Raw genomic sequence first — 18,375 nt, 5'->3', positions numbered from 1 at the left:
GCTCTTCTTCAGATCTGAAGAGAGGTAGGAATGTGATGGGTTTTATGCTGTTGAAAAGTGGGGAGGGGCAGATGGAGCAAAACAGAGGGCCAGGGATAGTTTAGAGGGCAGGGAGATTAAATGACAAAGATGTCATGGAACCAAAGGCAGATAGAGTGGAAATGGCAGGCGCAAAGGTACAAAGCATTGGTCTGGAGTAGGTGTTAATTGCAGAATAAAGATAAGGGCTGTCTGAAAACAGAACATGAGAACAAGATACAGACTGGCACTAGGGGGAAAAGTACAAAATGGAGGATAGAGTTCATGGCCTGAAGTTGTTGAACTCATTGAAGAGTCCAGAAGGCTGTAAAGTGCCTAATTAGGAACCGAGGTGCTGCTTCTTAAGCCTGCGTTGGGCTTCACTGGAATATTGCAGCAGGTCAAGGACAGAAATGTGAGCATGAGAGCAGGATGGTGAATTGAAATGGACAGTGACAGGAATGTCGGGGTGATGCTTGTGCACTGAATGGAGGTGTTCCGCAAAGCGGTCACCCAGTCTGCGTTTAGCCTCCCCAATGTAAAGGAGACACATTGTGAGCAGCGATTACAGTCGACTAAATTTAAAGAAGTCAATCGCTGCTTCACCTGGAAGGAGTGTTTGGGGCCTTGGACAGTGAGGAGGGAGCAGGTAATGGGGCAGGTGTTACACCTCCTGTCATTGCATGGCAAGGTGCTGTGAGAAGGGGATGAGGTGTTGGGGGTGATAAAGGTGTAGACTATGGTGGCATGGAGGGAACAGTCCCTTCAGAATGTTGCCAGGGGTTGGGAGGGCAAGGTGTGTTTGGTCTGGCATCATGCTGGAGGTGGCAGAAATGGTGGAGGATGGTCCTCTGAATGCAGAGGCTGATAGGTGGAAAGCGAGGACAAGGGAGCCCCTATCGTGGTTCTGGGAGGGAGGGGAAAGGGTGAGGGCAGAGGAGCGGGAGATGGGTCGGACATGGTTGAGGGCCCTGTCAACCACAGTGGAGGGGAATCCTCAATTGAGGAAAAAGGAAGACATGTCAGAAGCACTGTTGTGGAAGGTGGCATTATCGGAACAGAATGGACCAAGGTGGAGAAACTGGGAGAATGGAATGGAGTCCTTACAGGAAGCAGGGTGTAAAGAACTGTAGTCGAGGTAGCTGTGGGAGTCAGTGGACTTGTAATGAATATTACAAGACAGTTTATCACTAGAAATGGAGAAAGAGAGGTCAAAGAAGGGAAGTGGCAGAGATGGACCATTGAAGGAGAAGAAGGGTGGAAATTGGAAGCAAGATTGATGAATTTTTCCAGTTCTGGATGAGAGGAGGAAGCAGCACCAATGCAGTCATCCATGTGCTGGAAAAAGAGTTGTGGGAGGGAGCCTAAGTAGGACTGGAACAAGGAATGTTCCACATACCCTATTAAAAGACAGGCATAACTGGGGCCCATGTGGGTACCCATAGCCACACCTTTTATTTGGAGGAAGTGAGACAAGTTAAAGGAGAAATTGTTCAGTGAGAGAACAAGTTCAGCCAGGTGGAGGAGAATGGTGGTGGGTGGGGATTGTTCAGGCCTCTGTTCAAGGAAGAAGTGGAGAGTCCTCAGATCAGCCTGGTGGGGACTGGGGGTGTAGAGGGATTGGACGTCCATGGTGAAGAGGAGGCGATTAGGGCCAGGGAACTGGAAATTGTTGAGATGACGTAAGGTGTCAGAAGATTCACGAATGTAGGTAGGAAGAGACTGGACAAGGGGAGAAAATATAGAATCAAGTTAGAAAGAAATAAGTTCAGTGGGGCAGGATACTATATAGTTACTCCTACTCCCTCAACATTTCAACATGCCTTTTTGTAGCTTTCTGCAAGAGTAGCTTGGCTTTGGTTTTACTTTTGATCGAGTCTTCCCATTCACCAATGGAGTCTTTGAAGCCTTCCTGTATGGAGATTCTAGCACTGTGGTAATGTTACTGGGCTAATAATGCAGTGACCTGGTCCAATGCTCTGGAGGCTTATGTTCAAATGCTCAGCAGCAGTTGGGGCAATTAAAACTCAATTAATAAATCTAGGAATAAAATGCAAGCCTCATTAATAATGATCATTAAAATCCCATCAATTTCATTAAAAACCAAGCCTGAGGATTGGGAGCAGTTTAGAATTTAGCAAAGGAGAACCAAGAGATTGATTAAGAGGGAAAACTAGAGTATGAGAGTAAACTTGCTAGGAACATAAAAGTGGACTGTAAAAGCTTCTTTAAGTATGTAAAAAGAAAAAGATTGGTGAAGACAAATGTAGGTCCCTTACAGCCCAAAATGGGAAAATCTATATTAGTGAACAAGGAAATGGCAGAGCAATTAACCAACTACTTTAGTTCTGTCTTCACAGAGGAAGACACAAATAACTTCCCAGAAATACTAGGGAACCAAGGTTCTAGTGAGAAGGGGAATTGAAGAAAATTAGTATTACTGAAAAAATAGTGCTGGAGAAATTAATGGGACTGAAATCCGACAAATCCCTAGGGCCTGATAATCTACATCCCAGGGTACTGAAGAAGGTGGCCCTGGAAATAGTGGATGTGTTGGTTGTCATCTTCCAAAAATCTGTACACTCTGGAACAATCCTGCAGATTGGAGGGTGGAAAATGTAACCTCACTATTTAAAAAAGGAGGGAGGGAGAAAACAGTGAATTACAGACCAGTTAGCCTAACATCAATAGTAGGGAAAATGCTAAAGTCTATTAGAAAGGTTGTGATAACAGGACACTTAGAAAATATCAACAGGATTAGACAATGTCAACATGGATTTATGAAAGGAAAATCATGTTTGACAAACCTACTGGAGTTTTTTGAGGATGTAACTAGCAGAATAGATAAGGGAGAACCAGTGGATGTGGTGTATTTAGATTTTCAGAAAGCTTTTGATAAAGTTCCACATAAGAGGTTAGTGTGTAAAATTAAAGCACATGGGATTGGGGGAATATATTGGCATGGATTGAGAATTGGTTAGCAGACAGGAAACAGAGAGTAGGAATAAATGGGTCTTTTTCAGAGTGGCAGGCGGTGATTAGTGGGATACCGCAGGGATCAGTGCTTGGGTCCCAGCTATTCACAATATACATCAATGATTTGGATGAGAGAACCAAATATAATATATGCCAGTTTGCTGACAATATAAAATTTGATGGGAATGTGAGTGGTGAGGAGAGTGTTAAGAGGCTTCAAGGCGATTTAGACAGGTTGAGTGAGTGGGCAAATACATGGCAGATGCAATATAACGTGGATAAGTGTGAAGTTATCCACTTTGGTAGGAAAAACAGAATGGCAGAGTGTTATTTGAATGGTGATAGGTTGGGAAATGTTGATGTACAAAGGGACCTGGGTGTCCTTGTACACCAATCACTGAAAGCAAGCAAGCAGGTGCAGCAAACAGTTAAGAAGGTAAATGGTATGTTCACCATCATTGCGAGAGGATTTGATTACAGGAGCAAGGATGTCTTACTGCAGCTGTACAGGGCCTTGGTGAGACCACATCTGGAGTATTGTGTGCAGTTTTGGTCTCCTTATCTAAGAAAGGATATACTTGCCATAGAGGAAGTGCAGAGAAGGTTCACCAGACTGATTCCTGGGTTGGCAGGATTGTCATATGAGGAGAGATTGGGTCGACTAGGCCCTGTATTCACTGGAGTTTAGAAGAATGAGAGGGGATCTTATTGAAGCGTATAAAATTCTGACAGGGTTGGACAGACTGGATGCAGGGATGATGTTTCCTCTGACTGGTGTTCTAGAACAAGGGGTCACAGTCTCAGGATATGGGACAAACCATTTAGGACTGAGATGAGGAGAAACTTCTTCACTCCGAGGGTGGTGAACCTGTGGAATTCTCTACCACAGAGGCTGTGGAGAGAAAGTCACTGAATATATTTAAGAAGGAAATAGATAAATTTCTGGGCTCTAAAGGAATCAAGGGGTGAGAGAGCGGGAGTGTGGCGTTGAGGTAGAGGATCAGCCATGATCATATTGAATGGCGGAGCAGGCTCGAAGGGCCGAATGGCCTACTCCTGCTCCTATATTCTATGGTTCTATGTTTAAAGGAAGTCTGCCATCCTTATTTGATCTGGTCTATGTGTTATTCCTAGCCCATGGCAATGTGGCTGAATAACTGTTGAAAATACTCAGCAGGTCTGGCAGCATCTGTGGAGAGAGAAGCAGAGTTAATGCCTTGAGTCAATTGTGACTCTTCTTCACAACTAAAAGAAAGTAGAGATGTGATGAGTTTTATGCCGTTAAAAGGGGGTAGGGTGAGGATGAAACAAAGGGGATGACTGGGATAGGGTAGAGGGTGGGAGAGACAAAGATGTCATGGAACAAAAGGCAAAGGGAGTGGGAATGGTTCATAAAGAAACAAAGCATTGGCCCAGAGGGCGTGTGAATGGCAGAATGCTGCACAGCTCTGTCCGAACGCAAAAACACAAAAACAAGAGTCAGACAGACAGATGGAAAAAAAAACCAGAATCAAGAAGGATCAGAGGCCACAACCTGAAGTTGTTGAACTCAATGTTGAGTCCAGAAGGCTGTAAAGTGCCTAATCGGAAGATGAGGTGCTGTTCCTCCTGCTTGCGTTCAGCTTCACTGGAACATTGCAGCAGGCCAACAACAGAAGCGTGAAAAAGATAGTGAGTTAAAATTGCAAGCAGCTGGAAGGTCAGAAACGTGCTTGCACACTGAGCAGAATAGTTTCACTGAGTGGTCACCTAGTCTGTGTCTGGTCTCCCCAGTGCAGAGGAAACCGCATTGTGAGCAGCGAATACAGTAGACTAAACTGAAAGATGGGCAAGTAAATTGCTGCTTCACCTGGAAGAATGCATTGTTGGTACACCTACATCACACGGACTGCAGCACTTCAGGCAGGTAGGTCACCACCCACTTCTCAAGGGTAATTAGGGATGGATAATAAATGTTGGCCTTGCCAGTGACATACCACATCTATCCTTCTCCTTCTCCTTTTATTTTCTCACCAACATGCTGGCTCTCTGCAGCATTACCTGAAAGCACAACTCCACTTGTACGCATGTATATACAAGGGGTGAGGGTGGTGTAGTGGAAATGTCACTGGACTAGTAATCCTGAGGCCCAGGCTCTGGGGACATGGGTTTAAATCCCACCATAGTGGAACCTTGCTTCAATTAATAAATCTGGAATTAGAAAGCCAGTCTCAATAATGGTGGCCATGAAACTATTCTTGATTGTTGTAAAAACCCATCTGGTTCACTTATGCACTTTAGGGAAGGAAATCGGCCATCTTTAACTGCTCTGGCCTACATGTGACTCCAGACCCACTGCAATGTGGTTGACTCTTAACTACCCTCTGAAATGGCCTAACAAGCCACTCAGTTCAAGGACAACCAGGGATGGGCAACAAATGCTGGCCTTGCCAGTGACACCCACATCCCATGAAAGAATAAGGGAAAAACCCTGATGACACCGAGTCCTCCCTCATCGCCACCTCTCTCGACCCCTCTGCTATCTAGGATTTGTCCCTCTGCTTGTCCACGTCCAGTCCAGCTCACGATGCGGTCTCCTCTACATTGGGGAGGCCAAACACAGACTGGGTGGACCACTTTGCAGAACGCCTATGTTCAGTCCGCACCCTGAGCTTCCTGTCACTTACTGGGGAACCAGCAGATGTAGTATATCTGGATTTCCAAAAGGCATTCGATAAGGTGCCACACACAAGGTTAATACACAAGATAAGGACTCATGGAGCTGGTGTAATATTTTAGCACGGGTAGAGGATTGATTAACAGATAGAAAGGAGAGAATGGGCATAAACCAGGCTCTTTCAAGCTGAAGTAGTGAATCGTAGAGAGAAGCAAGGATCAGTGCTGGGGCCTCAGCTATTTACAACCTATATTAATGACTTAGATGAAGAAACCAAGTGAAATGTATCCAAATTTGCTGATGATAACAAACTAGGCAGGGAGGTAAGCTGTGGGGAGGATACAGAGAGGCTGCAAAGAGATACAGGCAGGTTAGCTGAGTGGGCAACAAGATGGAAGATGAACTATAATGTAGGGAAGTGTGTGAAGTCTTTCACTTTGGTTGTAAGAATAAAAAAGCAGGCTATTTTTTAAAAGATGTGAAACTTGTAAGTGTTGATGCTCAAAGAGATTTGGGTGTCCTTGTACAAGGAACACAGAAAGTTAGCATGCATTTGCAACAAGCAGTTAGGAAGTCAAATGGCATCTTGGCCTTTATTGCAAGGGGCTTGGAGTACAAGAATAAGGAAATCTTGCTGCAGTTGGTTGTACAGGGTTGTGGTGAGACCACATCTGGAATACCGTGCACAGTTTTGGTCTCCACATTTAAGAAATGATATACTTGCTTTGGTGACAGTACATTGAAGGTTCACCAAATTGATCCCTGGGATGAAGGGGTTGTCCTATGATGAGAGGCTGAGTAAATTGGGTCCATATTCTCTGGAGCTCAGGAAAATGAGGGGCAGTCTCATTGAAACCTCCAAAATTCTGAAGGGGCTTGATAGGGTGGACACGGGGAGATTGTTTCCCCCTGGCTGGGGAATCTAGAACATGGGGACACATGTCCCAGGATAAGGGGCTGATGATTTGGGACTGAGATGAGGAGAAATTACTTCACTCAAATGGTTGTGAATCTTTGGTATTCTCTACCTCAGAGGGTTGTGGGTGCTCCATCGTTGAATACATTTAAGGCTGGGATAGACAGGTTTTTGTTCTCTCAGGGAATTAAGGATATGGGGAGGGGGGCAGGAAAATGGAGTTGAAGCCCAAGATCAGTCTGATCGTATCGAATTGTGGAGCAGGCTCGATGGGTCATAGGGTCTACCCCCTGTTCCTATTTCTTATGTTCTTGCTTGACATTTCAACTCTCCACCTTGCTCCGACTCTGACCTCTCTGTCCTTGTCCATATTGGTGTTCCAACAAAGCTCAATGCAAGCTCGAGGAACAGCCCCTCACCTTTCGAATCAGCACTCTATACAGCCGTCAGGACTCACACTCAGTTCAACAATTTTAGATCATGTCCATTTTGACTTGTGTGTTTTTCTTCCTGATCCTTGTTTTTAATCTCATTTCATTTTTTCTTCTTTTGCTTTGCTATTGGACGGCTGCTATCCGGCCATTCACACCCCCTCTAGACCCAACTTTTCTTTCTTTACTTTACCCATGACGACCTCCTTTCACCTTTGAACCATGAAACCTTGCGCCATTTAATTTCTCCTGCCCTCCATCCCATCCCTTTAGTTCTTCCTCCCCTCCCCCCCACCCCTTTCCCTCGCTCAAAACATATTCATTTTCCTCAGTTCTGATGAAAGGTCATGGGCCTAAAATTTTGCCCTTGGCGGGTGGGGGGGGTGCGGGCGGGGGGCAGTTAAGGCCTGCCCAGCGGGGGTGGGGGGAGGAGAGAAGAGCGAGCGGGGCGAGTGTGAACTTTGCGCATGAGTGAGCGCCTCAAGATGGAGCGTTGTTAAAAAAAGAAACTGAAAATGTAATGAAACGTGTCCCCTCATAGTGGCTCCGACACATGAGCAGGGACATGTTATTAATTCAGTTGTTAGATTTTTATGTTACTTTTATTTGCTTTTGGAAACCTCATCCCACCAGTAGTTGAGGTTTCCAAAAAAAAAATGCAACCATTAGGCTAGATAGGGCAGTGAAAAATTTAAGTTAATTAATTACTTACTGGCCTTAACAGGCCTTTTAATTGTCGGTGGGCGCGCTGACCGAGCTATTGCATGACTGCGCGGTGACATCGGCACGCTTGTCCGACATCAACGGGCATCATTTCACGCCGCAGCGGGTTGGGCACGCGCCCGCCCGCCAAGCAAAGATTTCTGCCCATTAACTCTCCACGGCTGCTGCCTGACATCCTGAGCATTTCCACCACTTTCTGACTTTCTTTCAGATTTCCGGCATTTCCTTTTGTATAGAGCGCTGGATGAGCGGAAACACCCTCTGGCTAAATACTGGCACGACGGAAGTGATTGACCAGGGTGCTTGCCACATACTCCATTCCATAGTCATCGACTTCATCCCTCCCCCCGAATGGATGAGCCACTGTTAGTAGCCACTGTGTTCTATTTGACCCTGAACTGAGCTCCCAATTCCTTCTCCTCTACATCAACAGGACACCAAAGTTCCACTTCCATAAACTGCAGTGCATTCCAAAGATGGGCTGTATTTGTACCACTGTTGAGTGGCTTAGCTGGTGATTCCTAAAGAGACGGCTGGAGGCCATGCTAAAATAGCTCAAAACCTTATATTCTTCTTTTTTATTCTTTCATGGGATGTGGGTATCATTTATTGCCCATCCCTAACTGACCTTCAGAAGGTGGTGGTGAGCTGCCTCCTTGAACCGCTGCAGTCCATGTGCTGTAGGTACACCCACTGTGCTGTTAGGGAGGGAGTTCCAGGATCCATCCCAGTGACAGTGAAGGAAAGTTAGGAGGGGACTTGGAGGGGAACTTGCAAGTGGTGGTATTCCCAAATATGGATATTGTCCAGGTCTTGCTGCATTTGGACATTGACTGCTTCAGTATCTGAGGACTCACGAATGGTGCTGAACATTGTGCAGTCACCAGCGAACATCCCCACTTCTGACCTTATGATGGAAGGAAGGTCATTGATGAAGCAGCTGAAGATGGTTGGGCCTAGGACACTGTCCTGAGGAACTCCTGCAGTGATGTCCTGGAGCTGAGATGACTGACCTCTGACAACCCCAACCATCTTCCTTTGTGCTAGGCATGATTCCAACCAGCGGAGAGTTTTCCATCTGATTCCCATTGATTCCAGATTTGCTAGGACCCCTTGATGCCACACTCGGTCAAATGCAGCCTTGATGTCCAGGGCAGTCACTCTCAAATCACCTCGGGAGTTCAGCTCTTTTGTCCATGTTTTAACCAAGGCTGTAATGAGGTCAGGAGCTGAGTGGCCCAGGCAGAACCACTTTTCAGTGTCAGTTTGTGTGGAGATCATTTGATGAAGTTGCCAAGTTGTCTGAACTGTGTCGACAGAAGGAAAAGAAAATTCAGAAGCCAGTCTCTCAGTGAGACACAATGAATTCTTTTGAGTTTCGGGATCTTTAAGCCAAGAGCTCAGGCCAGATTTAAAATGAAGTCATTGTTGAAGAGCTCCCACCCTGCCTATTCTTGGAGTGTTTATCACTGCTGAGATCAAACAGGAAAGACCCTGACAATACCAGCACATCTATAATTAGCTTCAGTCGCTGATGTTTAATCACAATACGATTTGGTTGAGAAAACATCTTGACCAGAGATTATGGAGCACACACTGATAGGGATCAGGACCTCACTCCCCATGCAGAGTGGAAACCTTCCCCTCGAACATCTGTGCCTCATTATCTCTTATCTCTCATCCCTTACCTCGGAGTGCTGACTGTAGCTGTGATACAGGGTCCAGGAACACTGGACCGATTCAGTCCCTCATTCAGTTGGCCATTCTCCATGTGTGAGTCTGGACAGAGAATCCCTTCAGACAATTCCACCGCAGCAACATCACGCCCAAGCCCCAGCCTGCTTTCACTCAATGCTGACGTTCACGCACTGTGAGTAAAGGGTCGGTGGATAGCGACCGGCTCTCTTCTGACCGATTTTTGTCTTTCCCTTAGTAGCTCCGGGGCACTGAGGCTGGTTATCTGTCCCCCGACACACACCGTGCACCCCCACCTGAGACCAACCATTTCAGCGCAGCATGGGAACTGATCCTCACACTTTCTGCTCTGCATGGTTTGGCTGCTCTCTAATGGAACTCTGCCGCACCTATCCTCTCTGCTCTGTTACCCAATCTGGAATTTCACTACCCTGAGGAACTCCCGCAGTGATGTCCCGAGACTGAGGTGATTGACCTCCAGAAACCACAACCATCTTCCTTTGTGCTAGGTATGACTCCAACCAGCGGAGAGTTTTCCCCCTGTTTCCCATTGACTCCAATTTTGCCAAGGCTCCTTGGTGCCACACTCAGTCAAATGCGGCCTTGATGTCAAGGGCAGTCACTCTCACCTCACCCCTGGTGTCCAGCTCTTTTCTCCATCTTTAACCAAGGCTGTAATGAGATCAGGACCTGGGTGGCCCTGGCAGAACCACATCACCTCAACCCTCGATTGGATCTGTTGGGGTCCTACAACACGATAAGAAACCCAACACTGTATGTTCAAAAAATTGATCCTTACAGTTAGTTCTCTTTTTAAAAATGGACTTTTCTGCTGACAAAGAAGAGATGGGCTCTAGAAGCCACCTGACCACAGGGTTGGCCCTTTGTCTGGGAGCTATCCCCAGGAGTTTCAAGAACAAAAGAATTCTTTTCTCAACTTCTGGAATTTCATACTCCATTGCACAACGCCCCCCCCGTAATTAACGAAAGCAGAGGAAGTGCAGGCGGACTGGTTACCCCATCCTGATCTATCACAAAAGATGGAGACCATAACTCATTATTCTGGGAGAGATGCTATTAACCACCTCGTCTCTCTCCGGAGGAGAAACAATGGAATTCTGGCCAGAAGCACAGAAACTGATTGTTAAGTTGCAATTTACCATTAATTGGCCATGCCAAATGACCCAATGCCTCTGCCATTTGGAACAATTTTAACATTGCAGCTTTGGGCCTCACAGTTAGACTGCTGTTTTAACATTGAACTGGTGAGCCAAGACACAGGAACCTCTAAGGTCAACAACACCTTGCTCATCTAACCTGGCTCTGCTGGAAGATTTCATACCATTGCCAACAGAACTAATTCAATCTCTGCACACCTATTTCATTTTGAGGGATCACTAGCAACTGAAAAGTCATTACTATAACTCTCCAGCTGAACTTGAACGAATACGTGAAAGATTTCCTCATTGGACTCTGAAACTCATGTGAACTAATATTCATTTTCGATGGTCTTTATACTGTAAAAGTCCTTCCTTCCATCCCACCCCTTATATTGTTTGTGTGTGTGCGGAGTGGGAAGTGGTAAACACTGCCTCTTCCGGGTTTGGAATGTGTAAAATAAACTAACCTTCTGAGTTAATCCTAACTTGAGTTTGCTGTGGATTATTAGTAAAATTGGACTATTCTTTTAACAGCTAATTCACAGACAGGTGGTAAGAGGAAATTTGAGTGCAGTTTGAATCTCTCTCTTCTGTCCATAACGGAATTGGGAGCGCATTTCCGGGAAAGACCCACTTGGCCAAAAATTGATCAAACAAGGGTGCAGTAACTGTAGCTCTGATAAACGTAGGACTGTAGCTTTAAGGATAATCCTGTGTTGTCAGGTCACATGATCTGTGTAAACCAATGGGTTAGCTGTGCAGGGAACCTCGAGGAGAGAGTTCTTCTTTAGTTAGAGTTAGGTGCACACGTGTAGTTGCTGCTGCTTGAAAATAAAGTTCAATGTTTCCACCCAGAAAAGTTGCCTGGAAAATCAACCCTATAACAAAGGGAACCTGACAAAACATTTGACCAGAGTGCAAATCATAAGACATGGGTCAAACCTGATATAAAAAGAACCAATTGGAAGCCAAGAGGGAAAACCTCTCTCTACCCAGTAGCAGCCCCCATCTCCCTACCCCAGGACCACTCTCCGAGGCCCTTAAGGACGCTAGATTCATTCCCACATTTGAAGAGAGTGATGTGGAGTTCCTCTTTCGCCACTTTTGAGAAAGTAGCAGGACAGCTAAAATGGCCACCAGAATTCTGGACGTTTTTAAATTCAAGTGTAGCTGTCGTGGGGAGCCCAAGAGGCTGACTCCATGCTGACTGCTGATGTGTCCACTAATTAAGAACAGACCAGGAACACTCCACCACCTATCCTAGGAAAAACAAATTCAAAACTCCTCCTGCTTACAGACAGGTGGTAAGAGGAGATCAGTGCAGTTTGACTCTCTCTCCTCTCCGCCACTAATGTGACCTCAAGTCAACCAGGTTCCAACACTTGGGAATTCCCTAAACCTCTCAGCCTCTTCTTATCCCTCTGCTCCTTTAAGGGTCTCCTTAAAAATCACTTGTTTGACCAAGCTTTAAGTCCTCCTCCTCCTAAACGCTTATTGTTTGGCCTGTTTCTTCCTTGCATTTCCACAAAGTGTTCTGGGAGATCGCTCTACATAACCGGAGTTATACAGGTGCAAGCAGCCATTGGTTTATAACTTGTGATGCAACCTGAAACTGAGAATTTCCCTGATAGAAAACCCCAGCCAAACAGGTGAAGCTGTGCAAATCATTCAATTTCATATACTGTATTCACTGCCCCCAGTGCAGTGTCCTCTACATTGTGGAGACCAAACACAGACTGGGTGACTGCTTTGTGGAACACCTCCCTTCAGTCCACCCCGACCTCCCAATGGCCTGCCATTTTAATTCTCCACCTCGGTTTCATACTGACATTTCTGTCCTTGGCCTGCTGCAATGTACCAGTGAAACTCAAAGCAAGCTTGAGGAACAGCAACTCATCTTCTGATTAGGCACTTTGCAGCGTTCTGAATAATGTTGGTATCAACAACTTCATACAACCACACTGTCCTCCATTTGGTTGTGGTTGTCAGAGGTCAATCATCTCAGTCCCAGGACATCACTGCAGGAGTTCCTCAGGGTGGTGTCACTGACCCAACCACCTTCAGCTGCTTCATCAATGACCTTCCTTCCATCATAAGGTCAGAAGTGGGGATGTTCGCTGATGATTGCACAATGTTCAGCACCATTCACGACTCCTCAGATACTGAAGCAGTCCATGTCCAAATGCAGCAAGACCTGGACAATATCCAGGCTTGGGGTGCCAAGTGGCAAGTAGCATGTGTGCCACACAAGTGCCAGGCAATGACCATCTCTATGAGAATCTAACCATCATCACCCTTGACATTCAATGGCATTACCATCACTGAATCCCCCACTGTCAACATATTGGGGAGATATTGAACTGCTATCCTTGTCCTTCTAGATGGTTGTAGTCGTGGGTTTGGAAGATGCTGTTGAAGATGCCTTGGTGAATTCCTGCAGTGCATTGTGTAGATGGTGCACATGCCGTACTATTTACTGGGGAGGCAGGTGAGGTATGATTAGAAATGATATTGCTGCGTTTTAAATAAAAAAAGAGAAACATTTAATAAACTAACCAAACTCAAAGAAGATCAAATTCTTGGTCTAAATGGATTACATCTGCGTATTTTAAAGAAACTTAGGCAAGCGATAGCAGAGGCACTATTCTGGAAATTAAATAATCCATTAGAAAAACGTGCAATACAGGAAGACTGGAAGATAGCAAACATTATACCAAGATTAAAGAAGGGAGATAGAAAATGTTCAGGGAACGAGAGAGCAGTCAGTTTAACATAGGTTGTGGGACAGAGAATGGAATCCCCATGAAAGGAGAAAATAGAAAAACACCTAGAAACCAAAAATAGAATAATGAATAATCAATGTGGACTTCGAAAGGAAAAGTCTTGTTTGAATAACCTCGTTGAATTATTTGATGAGTTAACAGGGAGAGAGACAGCAGACGAAGGTAATTCCATAGATGTAATATAGCTAGATTTCCAACGGCCTTCAACAAGCTGATGTACGATAGATTAATGAAGAAGGTCAGAGCATGTGGAGTCAGGAGACATCAGCAGAATGGATAACTAGCTGGCTGATAGGCAGAAGGCAGGGGATTGAGGGGAGGTGGGTGGGTCACGGTGAGGTGGAAAGTGACACCCTATAAGAATCAGTGCTGGGCATTGTTTGATTAAGGACTGAGAACACATATGAAGGGAGTCGGCTATCTGGACATGTCATGGTGTTCTGTACTGCCGTCCAGGGGTGGCGGGGACCCCCAGTGGAGTGCTTTCTACTTGGGGGTCCTCCCCTTTACCATTGTGGATTTGGTGTGGAGGGTGTTGCACACAGCTGTCCTGTGCAATAGAAAGTTAAGAGTGGAAGAAAGTTAGAGGTCATATGGTATGCATTTATTAAAGCTTTTTTTTTATAGTTAAGCATCTGTAAGAGATTGTTGCTTGGAAGGTGTTTAATTGTGGGTCTGACCAAGTAGGGAGTGTTTTGGGAAAATGTTTTGTAAGACTAACTTTAATTGTGAAAATGTAATCAAGTTTCCTTTTATTCTTGTTAATAAAACTTTTATTTTTAATTTTTAAAATCCCAAAAGTGTTACTGGACTTCTTGCTGCTGAGATCAGTACATCTTCTTCTCATTTCCCGAACACTAAAAAAAGTTATGGCCCATAAGCCAAGTTTCCCTCTGGAATTTGGTTTGCGCAGCAATTAACACCGACTGGGGTCAGAACAACATGGACAAATGCAGGTTAACTAAGGGGAGCCAGCATGGATTTCTTAAGGGGAAATTATGTTTAACTAACTTGCTGGAGTTTTTTGAAGAGGTAACAGAGAGGGTTGATGAGGGCAATGCAGTTGATGTGATGTACATGGATTTCCAAAAAGTGTTTAATACAATGCCGCACAACAGACTTGTGAGCAAAGATACAGCTCGTGGAATAAAAAGGACATTAGCAACATGGATATGGAGTTGGCTGAGTGACAGGAAACAGAGAGCAGTGGTTCATGGTTGTTTTTCAGGCTGGAGGAAGGTTTGTAGTAGACTTCTCCAGGGGTCAGTGTTGGGACCCTTGCTTTTCCAGATATATATTAATAACCTAGACCAGGGCACAATTTCAAAGTTTGCGGATGATACAAAACTTGGAAACATTGTGAACTGTGAGGCGGACGGTGCAGAACCTCAAAAAGACATAGACAAGTTGGCGAAATGGGCAGACAGGTGGTGGATGAAGTTCAATGCAAATGAATGTGAAATGATTCATTTTGGTAGGAAGAACATAGAGAGGCAATATAAAATAAAGGGTACAAATCTAAAGTGGGTGCTGGAGCAGAGGAATCTGGGTGTATATGTATATAAGTCATTGAAGGCGACAAGGAAGATTGAGAGTGTGGTTCAACCCAGCTGTCTACTTCCCTTCTGTGGTTATGTTCATGCCCAGATGTCCCTGGAGAGGGAGCACATGATGTCCTTCCACGGCCAGTGTGCACTTCAGGGGGTGGAGTGCATTATCTCCCCCCAAAATATTATCTCCTCCCAAAATGTTATTTTAATGTAATTTGTTAAGTTTCCATTAAAGGTTTGTTTCTATCAGAGTGCCCCTTTAAGAAGCTGTCAACTTGTTAATGAATTAATTTGTTTAATTGGTATACTCAAAAGAGTATGAAGACAGTCAGTTGGAACACTGCGTTAGTGGTTAGGAGGCAGAGATCTGTAATGCTACATCCTGTGAATAAACCTATTAATGAGGAAAAGACCTGTGTCCTGTTTCATACTTCACCATCTGACTTAGATCCATTTAATAGTTAGACGAGGAAGGATGGTGGGAGGAAGGTTGAATGGGAGATAAATGTTGTCACGGACAGGGTGGACAGAATGGCCCATTTCTGTCTGGTATTTTCTATGTAAACTATGCAACACTCAAGATTGCTTACTTTCTGAGCAAGAGAGGCTGATTCACAGTCATTAACAATTTTTGCACAGTTGAAAGGGTAGTTACGTACTTAAATTACAAAACATAATTTGCTGTGGTGAATTTAATGGGCAATTCATTTGCATATACGATAACCTCGTGGAGAACATGGAGAGGTTAAAGACAAGATGCCATTTTCATGAAACTGATGGCAAATGGTGCAACTTGTCTGAAAATTCGTGGTGATTGACAATTTATGCGAACAGAAGAACATATGAATTAGGGGCAGGAGTAGGCCACTCGGCCCCTCGAACCTGCTCCACCATTCAATAAGATCATGGTTGATCTGACTGTAACCTCAACCCCACATTCCCGCCTAACCCTGGTAACCTTTCACCCCCCTTGTTAATCAAGAATCTATCTACCTCTGTCTTAAAAATATTCAAAGATTCTGCTTCCACCGCCTTTTGAGGCAGAGAGTTCCAAAGACTCACAACCCTCTGAGAGAAAAAATTTCTCCCCATTTCTGCCTTAATTGGGTGACCCCTTATTTATAAGCAGTGACCCTTAGTTCTAGATTTTTCCACAAGAGGAAACATCCTCTCCACTTCCAATCTGTTAAGACCCCTCAGGATCTTAAAGGTTTTGATCAATTCACCTCTTATTCCTCTAAACTCCAGTGGATACATACCTAGCTTGTCTAATCTTTCCTCATTAGACAACCTGCCCATTCCAGGTATTAGTCTTACCATTTAGATAATATGCTTCTTTTTTATTCTTCCTGCCAAAATGGACAATTTCACATTTCTTCCACATTATACACCATTTGCCAGGTTTTTCCCACTCACCTAACCTATCTATATCCCTTTGTAGTGTCATTATGCCCTCTTTACTATTTCCTTTCCTACCCATCTTTGTGCCATCAGCAAATTTAGCAACCATACCTTTGGTCCCATCATCCAAATTATTTATATAAATTGTAAAAAGATGAGGCCCCAGCACTGACCCTGTGGCACATCACTTGTTACATCTTCCCAACCAGAAAAAGACACATTTATGCCCACTTTTTCCTGTTAGCTAGCCAGTTTTCTATCCATGCCAATATGTTACCCCCCTGCACCATGAGCTTTTATTGTCTGCAATAACCTTTGATGTGGCACCTTATCAAATATCTTCTGGAAATCTAAGTACAGTACATCCACCGGTTCCCCTTTATCTACAGCACATGTGACTCCTTCAAAGAACTTCAATAACTTGATTAAACATAATTTCCCTTTCACCAAACCATGTTGACTTTGCCTGATTGCTTTGAATTTTACTAAGTGCTCTGCAATACATCTTTAATTAGTAACGGGTTGAAAGGTTATGGGGAGAGGACAGGAAATTGGAGTTGAGACCGAAATGAGATCAGCCATGATCGTATCGAATGGTGGGGCAGGCTCGAGGGGGTGAATTGCCTACTCCTGCTCCTAGTTCTTATGTCCTTATGTTCTTTAATAATAGCTTCTAACATTTTCCCTGTGACAGATGTTAAGGTAACTGGCCTGTAGTTTCCTGCTTTCTGTCTCCCTCCGTGTTTGAATAAAGGAGTTACATTCACTATTTTCCAATCCAATGGAATCTTCCCCAAATCTAGGGAACTTTGGAAAATTAAAATCAACGCATTAACTATCTCACTAGCCACATCTTTTAAAACCCTAGGATGAAATCCATCAGGACCCGGGGACTTGTCAGTCTGTAGCTCCAACAATTTGCTCAGTACCACTTCCCCGGTGATTGCAATTTTCCTGAGTTCCTCCCTCCCTACCAATTCCAGATTTACAGTAATTTCAGGGATGTTTTGAATGCTACACGCATTCAGATACAAAGCCTTTAGTTTTGTCGTTTTATTATTTTTGTAACCTCTAGCATTATCTACTGATTTACTCTTGGATTATACTCTCTGTCCCTTCCTGTCTGCCTGTTTATCATTTCCCACCTTTCTTTCTTGCCTTGTCTCTACTCTTTGGTTTAACAGACCTTCCCAAATTTGATCCCTGGCCCCCAATATTCAGTTTAAAACCCTCTCTGCTTCCCTAATTATGCAGCTTGCTAGAACACTGGTCCCAGCACAGTTCAGGTGTACCCAAAGGTACAGCCACCCTTTTCCTCAGCTCTAGTGCCAGTGCCCCATGAATCGGAACCCACCTCTCCCACACCAGTCTTCGAGCGACACATCTATCTCTCTAATTTTGTTTACCCTATGCCAATTTGCATGTGGCTCAGGTAATAAACCTGACATTATTACCGTTAAGGTTCTGCTTTTTAATTTAGTGCCAAGCTCCTCATACTCTCTATGCAGAACCTCTTTCCTAGTCTGACCTATGTTATTGGTACTTACATGGACCACAACTGCTGCAAGTATCTCTCTAGCCCTGAGCAGGTATCCTGAACCCCGGCAGGCAACACAGCCACCTGGACTTGTGCTGTGGACTGCAGAGAATAGTGTTTATCCTGCTGACTATACTGTCTCCTATCACTACCACATTCCTCTTCACTCCCCCCACTTGGATGGCATCTGTCACCATGGTGCCACGGTCACTTCACTCATCCACCTTGCCATCCTCCTCCTCATCCACACAAGCACCTCGTACCTTATGGACAAAATCAGGGCCTGAGGCTCCTCCATCACTACATTCTGGTTTCCCCTTACCTGCCTGACTCGCAGCCACAACCTCCTGTCTCTGACCAGTGACCAACTCTAACGTTCTGCCTAACCTAAGGGGAGTGGCTGCCTCCTGGAACCAAGTGTCCAGGTAACTCTCTCCCTCCCTGATGCATGGCAATGTCCCGCAACTCAGACTCCAGCTCAGCCACTTGGAGCTGAAGCTGCCTAAGCTGCAGACAATTCCTGGCGCAT

This window comes from Cetorhinus maximus, chromosome 32 (assembly GCF_964194155.1).
Source record: "Cetorhinus maximus chromosome 32, sCetMax3.hap1.1, whole genome shotgun sequence".
Taxonomy (NCBI): Eukaryota; Metazoa; Chordata; class Chondrichthyes; order Lamniformes; family Cetorhinidae; genus Cetorhinus; species Cetorhinus maximus.
The sequence above is the reverse complement of the archived record's forward strand: the minus strand, read 5'-3'. Positions refer to the sequence as shown.